Below are 15,298 nucleotides of genomic sequence, written 5' to 3'. Positions count from 1 at the left end.
ATATGGCTCAGACACTCGCTAGAGAGCGTGAGTGGAGCTGATTCTTCACAGCCTTTTCTCTCCTCACCCTTTCCAGTCCCTAACACAGGATTTTCTGGGGTCGACTATGGTAGCAGTTTAATCACAAGAACCAATTTTACTGAGAATGAAATTAATCCCATGACCTAATTCACAGAGGGACTCCTGAGAGGATCTGGGTACAACACTTTGATTTGGGAAATACAGGACTAAAGACCAGAGGAGAAGAAGCAAGACTGACAGTGCATAACCCACCCATGGACCTCATTTGCAATCAGGGTCACATCCTGCAGTTGTTATTCATGGCAAAACCCAAAGAGATGAAGCCAGAACAAACCTCCAAAAGCCAGCAAGAGCCCTGGCATCATGGGTTGTGGGATTTCTGTCTCTGGGATTGTGTCTTGGGTTAGGAACTAGGAATGCCAGAGATCCAATTCCAGCTATCATATCACTCCTTTCCTGGGAAAGTCTCTGTGAAATGAGGATTTAGTTCTCCACCTCCTGGGGGCTATGTGGCTGAATTATAGATGGTGGAAGGTGAAAAGCAATAAACAAGAAAGCAACCAAATTGCTAGCATGAGGGAAGAACAGGTATTAATGTAATTACGAAAAATAAAATCTTTGTTTCTGCAAATGTGGGAGGGCGTGCTGTCTTATGGTTACTGGAGACAGGGAGAGGCAGGACTCCTGGTCTGCAATGCTGGCATGTGTGCAGCAGTCAGGGTCAAACTAAGTACTCAGGGCAGTTTGATCCTTACTTGCAGTTGCACATTCTTTGGTCAAGGATTTCCCTGTTACTCTGGAGGGAGTACCTAGCACTGTGGCGCCCATGGCTGGTATCGTGAGGGGGTTGGATACTAGACATAAACCACACAGACACACTTGTGCATGTGTATATTTGCAACCGTTTTCAGTGTAACTGTGTGTCTACATCATTAAAAACATTTTTGGGTTGGTATCTTACCTTTATATCTGGAAACACAAAGACCTTGATCATGATAAGGGCTTCTGAGAATGGACATAATAAAAGTTATAAATACAAACAGTAGTGGGTGTTATGAATGACCTTTGTTTCCTCTGCCTTAGACAGAAAGCCTTGTTTTCCAGTAAGGCTTACACAGTCTTATATAGCTTGTGGGATGTTTTAGTTCATGTGACTGTCAGTTTAAAATACTTGTGTGGAATATTTCACTTGAATGCTTTCCACCTTCTTCTCTCATACTTTGCAACACAAGTTTCTTCTCCTAAGTGAGCAGAGTGTCTCTAATACAAGCAGTGGTAGCTAAACCTGAAATTGCTGTGTATTCTTTTTCCTTGGTCTTGGTTCAAAACATTCAGTCTAGCAAATAAAGCCCATTCACACGTGGGGAGAGCTAAGCCAATAAACTAGATCTCTCTTTCCTCCTCAGAAATGCAGAAGAAAGCAGCTTGCTAACTTATCTTTCCTGGGGCAAGGGGCCAGCTCCTTTGGCTCCCAAAATGAGACGGGGACTCAACACTTGGTGGAAAACTTGTCATCACTGCCTGTTCACAGGAGCAAATCACCAGGACTGCATCCTAAATTTCTTCAATATGCTTTTCAAAGGTGAAACACATAAGATTCTACCCAGGAGAGAGCAAAGAGGCTTTTGTCTTACTAGCTTTGTAGCTCCTGTTAGAAATGTCTGGAGGGCTACTCCAGTTAGTGAGGACGTACTAAGGATACAATATAGCCCAAATTATCCTTGGTTCTCTGTGCTACAAAGACATCAATTCCACTAAGTTGGTTGTGTCATGCCCAGCGAGCCCCCATCAAACTGACCTGATACAATGGGAGCTGGTGGTGATCAGGGCTAACTCCAAAGGGCACTAGGAGCTCCCACCATCACTGGTTGTTGGCTGGGGAGAGATCCAGTCCTGCTTCTGTGGCCACCACCACTCCCAAGCACAGTGCAGAGGGTGCTTGTTCTTGCTCACCACATTTGCTCTGGTGTGGTCCAGGGACTTTGACCCCTGTTTGGCTCATCTGGGGTGGGTAAGATGAGAGTCTCTGCCTACCCATGCTGGGGAGGCTCTGAAAAGGAAAACTGCTTCCCCCTGCCCGTGTCTCTGGCACACCTGGTGGTGCCTGAGAGGGTGAAGCTCTTCAGGTCTTTGCATCGATGCAGCCTTAAACAGGGAGTGGGAGGAAGATGGCTGGTGATGGGCTGCCGAGCTCTTTGTACTGATGTTATTTCTGCATGACAGAAATTATGAATCCAGGTGGTTCACTCCTTTTGGACCCAGCGTTGGAAGAGTGAATGGTAAGAAGGCACCTCATAAACCAGGCAAAGGTACAGGTACAGAGGATAAAACTGTCCTATCATTTCCCTGGTGTAAACCCCTGTGGGGTCAGAGCAGTCATATTGCCAGAGTTACTTGAGCCCACTGCAGCTACAGATGTATTTTGTATTTTACCTTCCCTCTTTTTCAGTTCCTTGTCACAGTGGGGATGTGACTGTTTGAGTCAGGCAGGGCCGGCAGCCTGCCGTGCCTCGGGAATGGAGGTGGGCAGAGGCACGAAGCGCCGGGGCCGGCGGTGGGGAGGTGGGCTGCGGCGGGGAGCATATCCTGCCCTCAGCCGGGTGACTACATTTACCTTGGGGATGTTCGGGTTTGTAACGGGGTTGTTTGGAGTTATTCGCCCCCCAGCACGCAGGGCTTACGTGCCTGTGCCTAAAAATAGAGTGGAGCTCGGCAGGCCCTCAGTGCCGGGAAGGAGGGCAGCGGCAGCGCTGCCCCAGCGCGGCGGTGCCGCAGGGCGCGGAGCGGAGCGTGCCGCTGATGTAACCGCGTGTGTCCGGGCCAGGGCTGGGATGTGTGCCGGCTCCGTGCTGTGTGCGGGGCTCACGTGGAGCCACTCCCGCAAGGTGGTGGTGTGGGGGTGCCTGGGGCATGAGGACGCGGGGAGGGGGCCACCCGGGCTCTGCTCCCCCCGAGGGAGCAAGGGGCGGGGGTGCGGCTAAGCTGCGCTGAATCCCCTTTAAAAATCTGCAGTTTGGTGCCTTACTGGGTTTTATTTCTCTCTCCGGTTCCTCTCTAGCCCTGGAGTTCTGTAGTAGCCCTGAATTAGCATGTCACGTGTATGGCATGTGGAAATGAATCAGGGGCATGTGAGGAGGAGGAGGACGCCTGTGTCTGTGTTTGCATCCAAGGATCTCCTCTCACTCTGTGTTTGCGTAGGTGTCTAGCTCCCTTCTCCCTCCTCCTATCCCTGCCTGCCTCTCTCTCCCTGCCTCCCTCTCATCCCTCCATCTGGCCAGCCCAGCTCTCCCTGCCAGCTCAAGCAATACCTCAAGCAGAAACTGCAGCTTTTTCCCTGCACCCCATTAGAAAAATGGGGTGGCCCTAAGCTCTGGACATGTACTCAGGGGAGAGCATGAACGCACACACACTCCCAAATCAAGCTCTCCTTCCTGCTCTCCACCTTCCCTGGATTTTTGCTCCTTAGTCAGCACCTCAAGACCTGCAGACTGCACCAAGGGCAAGATTATTAATGCTAACAACAACAGAGCACAGCCGCAAACTGAGCCCCAGAACTGCCTCATCAGTGGGTACATTGCCCTCACCCCCCTTTTAGGGAACTGCCACCAGCACATCTGCACATAAAGCCAGGCATGAATCAAATCCACCCATGAACAGGGAAGGGAAAATGTCCCCACTGGGGCGTGGGAAGCAGGCAGGATCCCCAGGGAGAGGGGCCAGGCATGGCAAGGGGAGCTTAGACTCAGGGACAGCTGAGGGAGCTGGGGAGGAGGCACCGAGACCCTCCTGGGGGTTGCCACGCATATGCCATGGTTCTGACTGTCTGCTCCAGCCAAGGTCAGAGCTTGGCACCCCAAAAAGGGGATGATGCCAGGGAAGAGTTGGGAAGTACCCAGTCCCAAGTCAACAGGCCACATAAGCCCAGAATTCCCAGACCCATTTATGACTCTCACTGGACTTGCTGCCCCCTCCCATTGGGACAAACTCCTCTTTTTTTTAGATTCTCCCTCTGTACTGGGTGAGATGGGATGTTTCTGCATCTCCCCAAAAAGGCAAGTCTCACTCTGACTAGCTCCCAAGTACTCCCCCAGGCAAAGGTTGCCTCAAGATGGTTTCATTCAAAGCCCCCATACTAACCAGAAAATAGCTACCTGACCAAATGTCTTCCAAAACAGCTTCTGTCAAGCACTGGGGACAGCTGTCCTTGTCCACCTCCCCCCAGCTCCTCTCCACCTTGCATGCCATGGTCCCCCACTTTGCACACCTCCTCTGCTCTGCTCCCTGCCCCTCTTCGCCTTCCAGGCTTTCCACTGCCCTCCTCTCCTTGCCCGGGTCCCTGTGCCCTGCCCTGCCCTGTGGAATGCCCTGTCCTGTCCCCCCCCCGGGGGCTGCTGCTGCTGCTGCTGGCAAGGTGCAGCCTGGTGTGGCGAGAGGCTATAAATAGCTCCGTAAGCTCCACTCTCACTGACACCGTTTGGACAGAGGACGGAAAAATAAACAAAGGAAACTCCAGGCTCCAAGCAGCAGCTACATTCCTCATGCTACATAGTGTCAGATTTTCCTCCAAGGTGTGTGGGTAATATACAGATCGGCACTGGGGGGCTGGGGGGGGGAGCAGGAATCAAAACAAATTATACACACCCAGTGCATGTCAATATTTTGGTTCCTCTCATTCTGCCTTGTAGTAGTTAAGCACACACAGATTGCCTATATTTAGAAAAGGGTATATTTTTAAATACTCTGAAATGGAGATTGTTTCCATTAATAATGATGGAGCACATTGGAGGAGGCAGACCTGGTGAGGAGCTGTCGAATGTTGCTTTAGTGACATATAGAGGTCCGAGAGATAAAGGACAGGGCAGGAGCAGAACAAATATTTTGAAATCAAGCAGTGATTACTCTGAAGTTTGCAGTTGTGTTGCTATTTTTACACAGGGGGCTGTTTGCACGGGGAACTGTGCTGTTCACAGTTCCCTGGTGCAGAGACTCAGACAGTGGAAGAGGAATTATACTATCAGGGGTTTATTTTATTTTTGGGTTTTTTCCTTTTTCTCCCCTTTTTTTTAATTGAGGACAGAACATACACTGCAGCAGAAAGGTTCAACTCAGAATGGATGAAAGAAGGGATGGACACAGGAAAAAAGCAGCATTTATTGCCTAATTCTAGGATGCTAACTCAGCCTTGCTTAGGAAGGGCAATGACTGAATTTTAACAAAATCCTTTTTTTTCCCCCTTCAGCCTGTCATTCTCAAAATAGCCTCTCCCAATCTCAGTATTCCTACAAGGATATCTGAATAGTGAATTCTCATTTATGTTATGGGAGGAAGTAAACAACCAAATAAGATCTGCACCATAACATGTGAGGAGCTAGACATGCTAGGTATTAAGAGGCTGCCCAAGGACCTCAGGATGTGAAAAGAGAAAGAAAAGAAAAATAAAATAATAAAGACAAAAAAAAAAAAAAAGCCAGTTGCACTTACTTTATAGCTGGGTAAATAGAAGTTGAGTGACTTATCCAAGGCTGTAGAGATAGTCTGTGTCATTGCTGGGACACAAAGCCAGTTTTTCTGTCTTGGGACAACATTCTTCATATGATCAAGAAGGTGCTTCCATTTTTTTCTCCTAGATGTTTCTGCTTAGCTACTTCACAGGCAGGAGGATGTACAAAAGCAGAAATCCCAGCAATCTTCCTATTAGTCTCTCATGGAGGGACATGTACTAACCAGAGCTGCTCTCCCCATTGAGTGTCCAGCACGGTGAGGGGAGGCAGCCTCAGCAGCCTCCAAGGCCCTCCCTTCCATGTTGCAGTCACTCCTGTGCTCAGTCTGGCTGTGGTGAGCGCACGCCCGGGGCTCGGGGTGACAGCTGCCTGTGGTCACTGCCCGGCCCTCCTGCTGGTAGGGCTGCCCAGGAGGGTGTCCCTGCTCCTGTCCCCTGCTGAACTGAGTCAGCCTACTCCAAAGCTTCCTCACTCCTGGGGAGGAGAGGTCAGAGGAGGCTCCAGCATAGCTCTTCAGACACCTAGAGCAGGGAGCTTAGCGCTTCTCTCCAAGGGCTGTCCTGGTGACACTGGGGAAATCCACTCCTGAAGGGCCATGACCTGTCTCCTATCTCCCCCTCCTGGCCAGGGTTCAGCCCCTCTCCCCAGCCATGCCACATGGGGAAGGTCATCCTCCTCTGCAGCTGCCCAGAGTGGAACTGATCTTCACCAGCTATGGCAGTTACCTAACTTATCAGATCTGCACATGCAAATATACTCCCAGCCTCCTGGAAAAACCCATTCATGCACCAAGTTTTCCTCAAACTTGCATACAGAGGGAACAGATATAACCTGACAGGTAGGAAAGCACTGGGACCAGATATTCCTGAGGCTTTCTCTTGCTTCTGTCATGGCCTGACCTGGGCAAGTCATGCTCCCTGACCCAGCAGCATAGAGCAGGAGTAGCTGGGGTAGTCACAGGGTGAGATTAATCAGTGACTTGTAAATGCTTCTAAGCTCAGAAAAAAAATGAAAGTTAGGTGATGGAAGATGCTGAAAAGTTTGGGAATGTGGGAGAGCTCCCAATCAGAGTCTTTTTTAACCTTCCCTGCACACACAAACTGGGAAAGGACACTGCTGGGAAAGGAAAAAGCCCTTTCTCACCTGGTCTTCACCAACATCAGGGTGAACCTCAAGTTGTCAGATAGCTTAAGACGATCATGGTAGTTTTTTGGCTTTATTATTTTTTATCTTGGAGTGTTCAGCCCACAGCTTTTCTCTCAAAACTTTCTTACAAACAGATATAGTGAAAGGCAACAAACTGAGCTGCCTCCTTTCTCCAGAGGGAGAAGGGTGGATAGAGGTGGGCATATCAGGCTAAGCCTACTACACTTGCTGAAAAAACTTCCCTTGAAATATATGTGTGGAGTTCAAATCTATCTTCAGCTAAACCTTTGAATGAAAAATGAGTCGACAGCCTCATTCCGCCCATCTGATGCACAGGCGGCACACCCCACACACAGGAGCTTGGGATTTGGGGGAGAAGCAGTGGAGGGATTCCCATTAAGGAAACCCCGCTCACTGTCTGCTCTGGTAAGATGCGGGGGAGGGCTCCTCTCCTTCTCAGCGATATGAACATGAGATCAGTTGCCTCATGGTTGTGTAACGTCCTCACTCATTTGATAATTTGTGTGCTAGTCCCATTTAGAGCCAGCAAGAAGAAACCCCTTCTTTTGGGGATTAGGGGCTAAGGACTGCTACTGAGCAATGCCACTGGGCTTGTGTTCACAACTATTTGTCTTGCACCTCATTGAAACTCTTCCCTCTTCTAGGTTTCCTCTCCAAGGGAAATAGCTGCTTCACCTGGGATTGGAGATGGGAACCAGCTAGCACAAGTAGCTAACTATGTGTGTTGTGCAACTCCCTTGGGGTACTGGGGGTCACAACGTGGGAACTGAATGGATTTGACCTCTTAGCACAACGCGGTTGCAATGTCAGCATGCTGGTAAAGAGTGACGTAGCATAGGAGACCGGCCATTTCTGGAAAACGGAAAACTCATCTTGAACTTCCAACCTCCCTCTAGTCTGCTCCTTGGCAACAGAGGATGAGATGGACCCTGGTTTTAAACTATGGCAGGTTACCAACTTCTGCAGTTGTGCTATAGCTGTATCTACACTATCACAGGTTTGGAAGTACACTAATTTACTACAAGCTCTCTCCCCAAACCAAAATAGGCTCTTGTCTTCTCTTTATGTTTTGGTTGTGATGGCTCATCAAGCTAATGGTGGCACAGACTGCTCTCAAGGGGTTGTCACAGAGTGGCAGAGCTGGAGGGCACCTGGGTTACTTTATCTAGTCTATCCATCTAGCTGGAGCAGAGTCAGCCACAACCAATGTCATTGCTGACAGATGCCAGTTCAACCTTTTTAAAGGCTTTGCCAATACCCTTTGCACACATCTCCTTTTGACAGAGGACCTCCTTGTGCTCCTCCACCCTAGACAGCAAGTGCAATGGTTCAGCACTGGCCACACTTGGAGAACCTGGATGGACCTGGCCAAGGTCCATGGTAACATCACATAAAGTGGACTGGACTGTCAAACCTGGCAGGCAGCAACCAGCTTCTGTGCTAGCCCAGAAACATTAAGCAAGCATAGATTGAACCTGCACTGCAGAGCTGTGAGTCTTGAGAACAATGTAACTATGAGAGGAGAGACATCATAACTTCTACTCCTTCTTTTGGAAACTCTTGGAATCATGAAAATGAAATGGGGGTATAAAAAGAAATACAGCTATGGAAGACAGCTCCAAGGAAGACTTGCAATAGGAGGATGAGGTATAAGATGACTCCTAGCTGAGCCCCAGGACTAGGATTTCTACTAGCCTTGATGACAATAAGCCTCTAGCTGACAATGCAGGCTGCTGTTATGCTCTGATATAGCTACAGGGACAGTGGCACTGTGCCAGCTGGGTGTTTTATTCATATTTTGCTACTCTTATAAAGATAGGCTCAAGTGACTCATATGTCACTGACCACATACTACACAATTAAAGTCATTGCCTTGTATTTGATTTCTGGGGGTTAGGTTGTTGTTCTTTCTTTTCTTTCTTTCTTTTTTTTTTTTTTTTAAGATATTAATTCCTTTCCCTCTGCTCTCCTCAATTTAATTACAGCCATGTAATCTGGAGATCTGTAAGGCTCTAGCATGAGGTCTCTTGCTATCAAGTTCCCATGCTCACAATTAGCAAATGGAGACAAGAAGAGCAACACTGGAAGAAAGGGGTTTTAACTTAAGATGCTTAAGAGGATCTATGATCCTGTTGTCTCACTGACAGGAGGGCCATGGGTGAGGAAGGTTTCATGTTTCAAGCCAAGATTCAGGACACTTAAACCAGTATAAAAAAAAATCAGACTTTGCTGGACTTTCTAGAGATAGACATGTCTATCTTCTAGAGATAGACAAATTAGGAGGAATTCCTAGGACAAAGGCATTAGGAGCACTAAAGGGATTTTAATCTGCCCCCTGTAATGATCAAGAAACACTGAACAACACTGATGTCTGCCTGATCTTAACTGAGAAGTTCTCATTTCCTCTCAAATGTCAATGAATGCTGGCTTTTGAGCAACACAAGCCCGAAATAACTGAAATTAATTTTTTCACATTCTGATTATCAGCGAATGCTTTCCCTCTCTTTTCTTACTCATTTCATGCCACAATACCCTCAGAGATATCTCACTTAAACTTTGCACTTGCTCCTAGACAGATCCTTGCAGAGGGCAAGGGCCTTCAGCACAGTCAAGTGGAAGACAAGAGGCTTGGAAAAGTCCAATTTGGCTCCTGTGGTGCTTCCCCTAAGACTTCTACACTGAACTGATGTGTGGAGAGCACAAGCACATGAAACACAGGGCACACTGATTAGCAACATTGTCCAGAAACTTGTTGGCGTGCTTTTGAGTTCAGTATTGGTCCAGCATACTTTCCATGTCATGTATGAAAAGTTATGTCTCATACCACACTCTTGCAATGCTAACTAGCATCCTCAACAGGGTTTTATCTTATTTTAGGATGAACTCAAAGTATAGATTCAGAATGGTACCATCCCAGAATTAAGAAAAGTAGATGTAGTGTTTTGGGAAAAGATTCCAAGTAAGTGATTTGGTAGAGCTCATAAACATTTTCCATTTCTAGAACAAATGTACAGACATGAGGAATTCCCTTCTATAAATCCCTTCTTCCCAAGAACCCATTTTCTCCCTTTCTTCTGAGAGATAATTTTTTTTTATTTTCCTCAAAGTGCAGTAGAGTGTAAGCTAGCAAATATTTTACACTTGGCTTTCTCAGAGAAAACACCATACCTGTTATGACACACCTGTCTCCAAGGATCTTGCCTCTGTCACAGGATCTTCACTGCCATCTCAGATGCTATGGAGCCTCTTGCTCATGTCTGTGCTGTACCACAGTAATGGGTTGTCAATGAGAGAGAGAGACAATCTCTACACATCTCCTATACAGGCACCCCAAGATGCTGGTTGGGCCCAGTCAGACCTGAAAGTAAAAAAAAATGAGAGAACTGAAAATTTGCAGACCATGGTGAGAAGGACAAGCATATTTAGGCAATGCTATGCTTTAATTGCCATGGCTGTGGAAAAATTCTTCTACGGTGGCTCTTGCTGCAGCCACAACTGAGACTTTCTGTGGGCTGTGTCCCTGCACAGGTGGTCTCATGCTGAGATTTTGAATTGCCCACAGATACAGGGAAAAAACATTGGAATAAAAGTATGTGGTACATTGGGAAAAACATCGGACCTTCTCATGGTGCTTAAACATGGGACAGATGCAGCACCTAAAGCAAGATATAATGTATAATTCCCTCCTCAGCAATGATGCTCCATTATAGAAATGAAGGATAACACAAATAGCCAAAAGCATGAATGCCCTGGTTCAGCTTTCTAAATGGCAGTCTCCCCAAAAGGCAGGTGAGGGTCTGGAGCCTACGTGTCCCTCCACCCTGATGTGGTACCAAAGATGACAAGACGATGGAGGATGCTGTTGCATGTTTGATACTGCAGTGGTTTGGCACTGCAGGTTTGGGAAAAGGAGGAAACCTACCTTGAAGGTTAAAGTCAGAACTGAGAATCCCACCTCCTAATTTGTGTTCTAGGAATTGTCTATTAGGTGACTTTACACAGACAACTGTGGCTCACTGCCCCTCTTTTTATAAGCAGGTTAGTGACACCAGCTGTCTCCTGAGAGTACCTGAGTGAAGCAGTGGCTGCAAAGGGCTTTAGGAACCTGAGCTAAGGGGTGAGGGTAAGAAAATATTAACTGGCTGGTAGCAAACATGCCCTTCTGCATATTGACTACAAGAAAGCAAAGGGAAAAATGACTCTAAGAGCTTCTCCTTGTCGTTTCCTTTAGGCTTCTGCTGCCTGATTCTTGTTTCTGCTTCACAGGGAATTTTTTTTTTTTTTTGATCTGTCATATAGACAGAAAACTCCTGGACCAGGATTATGAGGGGTTTTTTGGGTGGGGACAACTGCAGATAGTACTGTAAAATGTACTAAGCCTGTACATTTTAATCTTCCTATGTGGCTAGATTAAATACATTTATAGCACACAAAATGTGCTGCAAAGTAGAAGCTAGAAGGCTGGCTTTGTTGGGCAGGAGAGAGTTAATCCCTATGGGGTGCTCATGTACGTCAGAGCAGGTTCCTGTCTGTGCAGTGCTCAGCTAGGATTGAGAGCTTTTGTTCCTTGTTGTTTTTCATGATTTCTTTGCATTTAATAGTGTTTGGATTTATTTTTTTAAAATACATTTTAAAGAGCATTTCAAGCTAGAAAATGGGGGGCAGTCTGAGAATCCTGTAGACTGCAATCCCCTATGTATCCTGAGATATTAAATATCATAGACACAGGCAGGACAAGTCCCCACCATGGCTGTGGCATCTGTACTTCAGCCTTTAGTGCCTGTGCCACACCCTGCGTGGGCAAGTTCCCAATTTATCTCTCATTACCTGCCAGGGGGTTGAGCAAGGACTAACAAATGGTGGTGCAACTTGGGGTGGGGCTGCTTGCACCACTTCTCCAGCTCTGCCCCTCTAGGTCTCCAAAAGGCAGCAACTACCTGTCCCAGCAGGATTGCTGACCATCAGGTGAAAAGAGCCGATGTTTTTCTCCTAGGCTCCACATAAAGTCCAGCTCGAAGCATGACTCCTATTTGATTTTTGTCTGAATTTAAAACAGTTTGGAAGAAAGTGGTGTCATTCTCTGAGGACGAATCCAGCCCGAAAGGTTTGAAACTGACAGAGCCTGAGGTGCTTTGAATTATCGACATTTCAGGGCCGATGCAGTGCTGGATAATGTCTCTGCCCGCTCCAGAGGCAGAAAAGGTGAGCAGGGAACTCCCTGCCAATGGGCTGTCCCCTGGGCTCGGGAGAGACGGGCTGCTGTGAGAAGCTGGAGGGCACGCAGAGGTGAGGCACGGAGCTGGTAAAAAAAGCTGGGGAGGGTCATCTGGAAAGCAACGATCGTGAGCTTCGTGAAATAGATAAAGATTAAGCAGCTGTGACTGAAGTTTTGGCCAAAACAACAACCCACAGTGAAAGGCGAGGGAATCACACACCGCAGCCCGAAGGGCGGATCGGCGTGAGGCTGCACAGAGGAGCATTCCGAGGGCTGGGAGGATCGCTCGGAGAAACCTTCCATGGGCAAACCCTGTCCCTGCAGAATCTAGAGCTGCAGTGGGTAAACCTCTCAGAAGTGCAGTGCTGGATTCCACCTGCCCCGGAGGGGAAGCCGGTGACATCGCGCCGCCTCCTCCTTTCCAGCCCCGGCAGCCGCATCCCCCGAGCTTCAGACCGTGTGGGCGGGGAGGGAAGATTCCCCCCAGCCGCCTGGGCGCTGCAGTGCCCGCGGGGAAGCCGGGCCTCCTTCGGGGCCGTTCGGCGGGCGGGGAGGCGGGGACGGGGCGGGGGTTTCCCCGCAGCCAGGGCTGTCCCGGACCCGGGGACCTGCGGGGCGAAGTGCGGGTGGCTCCAAGCAGGGGGCTCAGGAACACCCCCGCAAAACCTGGAGCTCCCAGGGAGCTACCATGGGGATTCCCGTCCCCAAAAACCCAGAACACATCATCCCCCTGCCCCCCCATCCACTCCGCAAGGGGCGAACCCGGGCCGAGGCGGGAACCTCGCGACCGCACCTCGGGCTCTGAGGGGAGCGGGGCGCCGCTCTCCGAGGGCAGCGCCCTCTCGGCTGCGGTGTGGGCGGGGGAGCAGCCGGGTGTCCATGGGGGCGATTCCACCGGGCTGGGGCCGCGGTCCGTGCGGGGGCAGAGCGCGGCGGGGGAGCCCCGACGGGAGCCCCGGGCCCGCGGCGGCGGCGGCGCTGCCCCGCCCGGCCGGCCGCCTCACGCCGGGCTGCGGCTGCCACCTGCCGGCCGAGGGGGGCGAGACGCCTCCGGCCGTCCCCGGCCTGCCGCCGGCTCCCCCCGCCGCCTTCGGGGCCGCCGAGCTGCGGCGGGAGCGGCTTTTGTCCCTGGCAGCGAAAGGGCCGGATCCCCCCCACCCCCGGACAGGGACAGAGCGGGATATCTGCGGCACGGACATCCCCTTCCCCTTCCAGCATGAGAAACTCCTGCCCAGGGTTAGTTCAGCCCGAAGCTGGGGGTACTGGGGAAGCAGCGTCAGCCTCGGCGTGTTCCTCAGTGTCCATCGCCAGCGCTTGTCGCACTGGCAAAGCCTGGCCGAGAAAGGAATAGAGGGGACAGATAGAGGGCTGCCATGAATCAGCAGTGAGGGCAGGAAGGGGGCTCTAAGTGTACCTAGGAGGCTCCAGCGCTGCAGTTGTGTAGGCACAAAACTGCACTACCAGGGCCAAAGATGGCACACAGAGAAAGGCAGAGCAAAAACTGGGTCCTGCAAGAGTGATTCTGTCAATGGAGACCAAGAGTGCATGGCAGAGGAGGAGAACAGGTAGCATGACTGTGACAGGGCACACAGCTCAACAAACCTGGTGTGCCCAGACTGGCAAAGAGTTGCAAGACCCTCACGTCACAGTGACTCCCCCCGGGAAGATGCTGGGACAGTCCGTGGGATGGGATAGGGGAGGTGTACTGGGATATGACAATCTTACCTGCTCCTAGTAGGATAGACCATCCCATCCAAGTCCAGATACATCCAGGGAGGAGCAAATACTAGTTTTGTCCTTGACCACTTCTCATCTTTGCTTCAGCTGCCCATTCATTAACTTGGAGGTAGAGCGAATAAGGCGTGACAGTGCTGGAGTGCTTCAGTGTCAGTGACAGCACTTTTCCCAGCATGGAGAAAGACAGAAGCACAGCAAGGGGGAGGGAGGTGGTTGGCATTGCCCCACAGCCACTGCTCACACCACTACCTGCTTGTCAGCCCCTCTGATCTTACCTCTAGGTGAGGAACAGAAACACAGCTGGAGGGAGCTGTGAGAGGGAGCAGACAGCAAGGCTGGCTCTCAGCCCCCAGGTGCTCTTCCCTCTTCTTCCTCCCACTCCTCCCACTTTCTTCCAGCTGCTGCTCTTTTCTCCCACACAGCAGCTCTAAGAGGCTGGAGGAGACAGTAAGGAACAGGGGAAGCACTTACAAGCTGACAGATGCCACTGCCTGGTTTCTTTCCAGAACTCCATCTTCCTTCGACCTTCACTGTCTCCTGCCTTTGCTCCAAGTTGGCAGCAGCATTCACAGAGGTGGCCGAGCTGCATGGTGTGGATGAAGTGGGGCACAGAGAAATGTGAGTGCCTGGGAACTAAAGCTGGTGACTGAAGCCCTGGGAAGAGGTCATTTTGCTGCAAGTAAGGGAGGATTAATGTAAACAAAAAAAAGTAAAGCTCATGGGTTCTCCCCCTGAAAACCAAGCCATGCCATCCAGGATCCATTTTGCTGGAGATCTCGTGAGTAGTGTGCAAGCAAGGCTCTGAGATGGTAATCAAGGGGTATTGGTGACACTTTGAAGTGAAAGAGTCACAGGGATGAATTAATTTACATTTTATCTGCTGTGACCTTGCTGTTTGTTCTAGTAATACCAACTTTTAAATGAATATTGTGAATTCATTCACACTTCGCATTCCCCTCTCAAACTTCCTAGAGTCATGCTGACAATACTAGAAGGTCTTGTTCTTCTTTTTCACCCACTTGAAGGGTTGTGTGCTGAACAAAGAAATCACAGTAACCTGGTATGCTAGGACATGCTATCCAGACTGAAAGAACTACAACTGCCATGCAGTCAGTCAAAAGGATTAAAAACAAAAAAAAAAAGCTCAGGGCTAAGCCAATACATAAAAAGATGGAAAGAAAATAAAAGCTCTGTCCCTGGATTCACACAGGTAATGGAATGGGCAGGTTCTAAGCCTCTGCCCAGCACTGAGGAAGGTTGAAACTACAGGCAAATAGAAGGGTTTGTCTTGGCTTCTCTTCTGAAGCATTTCTAAAGAAACTTCTACCCATTTGGGTTTTTTCCCTTATTTTTGTGTCTTGCTGGTCCTCCAACTGAAGAAAGCAAGCCTTGCCTACACTAAAATACACCAAGTTGTTTGTTCGTCTGGTCAAAATGTCTTTGAAACATTTTAGGAGAAAGTGTTTCATAAGAAACACTCTAGGCATCGAAAGGCACAAAATATCCTGTTTATGAAAAGGGACAGAGGGTTCTTTGTCAGAGTACCAGAAGCAGTGCTGCACTGATCTGATCTGCTCCTGAGGAAATGCTGTCACTTGGGTTGCAGCCACCCAGTTTTCTAAGAGCTTTCAGTGATGCTCCTGCTAAAGTTGGTTAT

The sequence above is a fragment of the Molothrus aeneus genome, chromosome 6 (assembly GCF_037042795.1).
Source record: "Molothrus aeneus isolate 106 chromosome 6, BPBGC_Maene_1.0, whole genome shotgun sequence".
NCBI classification, from domain to species: Eukaryota; Metazoa; Chordata; class Aves; order Passeriformes; family Icteridae; genus Molothrus; species Molothrus aeneus.
This window is presented reverse-complemented; position numbering follows the sequence as displayed.